Source organism: Calidris pugnax, unplaced genomic scaffold (assembly GCF_001431845.1).
Source record: "Calidris pugnax isolate Ruff unplaced genomic scaffold, ASM143184v1 scaffold44, whole genome shotgun sequence".
NCBI classification, from domain to species: domain Eukaryota; kingdom Metazoa; phylum Chordata; class Aves; order Charadriiformes; family Scolopacidae; genus Calidris; species Calidris pugnax.
In genome coordinates this window covers 30,859,190-30,860,896 of record NW_015094506.1, presented here as the reverse complement: position 1 = coordinate 30,860,896, position 1,707 = coordinate 30,859,190, and positions in this window count along the sequence as shown.

The window sequence follows — 1,707 nt, the reverse complement described above, 5'->3', positions numbered from 1 at the left end:
TTGAACGACATTTTTTCATCAGTGTTGCTTGAGCATATCTACAAAGCATTAAATAAATTTTACAAAGGAGTGCTATGACTGTGTTGAGCATGTCTGAATTAGGTTTCTTTCTTTTTTCTATGGCTTATTGCCTAGAGCTAATGACACACCAAGAGAAAACACAGGGCATAGCCCTGGCATTCAGTGAGGCTGCTTTGTGTCGTTTGGGTGAGGCAGAAAAACTGGGTAACTGGCCTAAGGAGAGCCCAGATTGATCCTGTGAAGCAGGAGTCCTACAGGGCAGGCACACTGGTAGCTCTGTTATTCCAATATCATGAGTGTCCCCCATGGGATCATGCCCAAAATTTGTCTGGAAAGAAAACGATGGACAGATTATGTTGCACTCCATCCATTTTCTGGATGATGGTCAAATATCATAGAATCACAGAATGGTTTGGGTTGGAAGCGATTTTAAAGATCATCTAGTTCCAACCCCCCTGCCATGGGCAGGGACACCTCCCACCAGAGCAGGTTGCTCAAAACCCCATCCAACCTGGCCTTGAACACTTCCAGGGATGAAGCATCCACAGCTTCTCTGGGCAACCTGTTCCAGCGTCTCACCACCCTCACAGTAAAGAATTGCTTCCTACTATCTAATCAAAATCTGCTCTCTTTCTGTTTAAAGTGATTACCCCTCATACTATCACTACGTGCCCTTATGAAAAGTAATTCCCTCTCTAGCTTTCTTGTAGGACCCCTTTAGGTACTGGAAGGGTGCTATAAGCGCTCCACAAAGCTTCTTCAAGCTGAACAACCCTAACTCTCTGTCCTGGTTTAGGGTGGAGCAAAGCCAACTTTCTGTTCTGTGAGAGAGCCTCTTGCTTACCCTTGTTGCTGTGGCATCTGGGGTCAGCTGACCTGGTTGTTTCCTCTTCCCCTGTGGAGGGGCTGCACCTGTGGGGAGGAGTGGATGGGTCAGGTGGTTCAAAACTGACCAATAGGCTACCCCATCCCATCTGCCATGCTCAGTATAAAAACTGAGGGATCAAAAGGGACAGGTTGGGTCTTCTTCAATGGCTCTTTTTCTTTGATAATTGATGCTTGAGGAGGACCCTGTCAGTTTGCCTATCTTTGATTCTCATCAGTTCCAGAATCTGGTACCCATTTGTCACTGAGTCCAGTCTGGAACTTTCCCAGTGCCTGCCAGGGACATCTCCCTGGGAGTTGATAGGATTTTGTATATATATATTTTATATATTGTGTCTATTTCATTATTTCCTTTTTTATTTTATTATTACTATTTCATAAAGCAGTTTAGTTTTTTTCCTAAACTCGTAAATCTCTTTATCTCTCTTCTTCCTCTCACTGGAGTGAGACGTGGAGGAGAGCATCTGTCATCTTGCCACTGGCCAACTTGGCCCAAACCATGACACTTTCTCAGCCTGTCTCCACGGAAAATGTGCTTTAGCCTTCTGATCGTCTTCATGGCCCTCCTGATCATCTTTGACACTCTCCGACAGGTCTACATCCTTCATGTGTTTGAGGTCCCAGTGCTGAATGTACTCCAGATGGGTCTCACGAGAGCAGAGTAGAGGGACAGAATCACCTCCCTTGAAATGGAGGTCACACGTCTTTTGATGCAGCCCAGGGTATGGTTGGTTTTCTGGGTTGCAAGTGCACATTGTCAGCTCATGCTGAGCTTCTCGTCCATCAACACCCCCGAGTCCT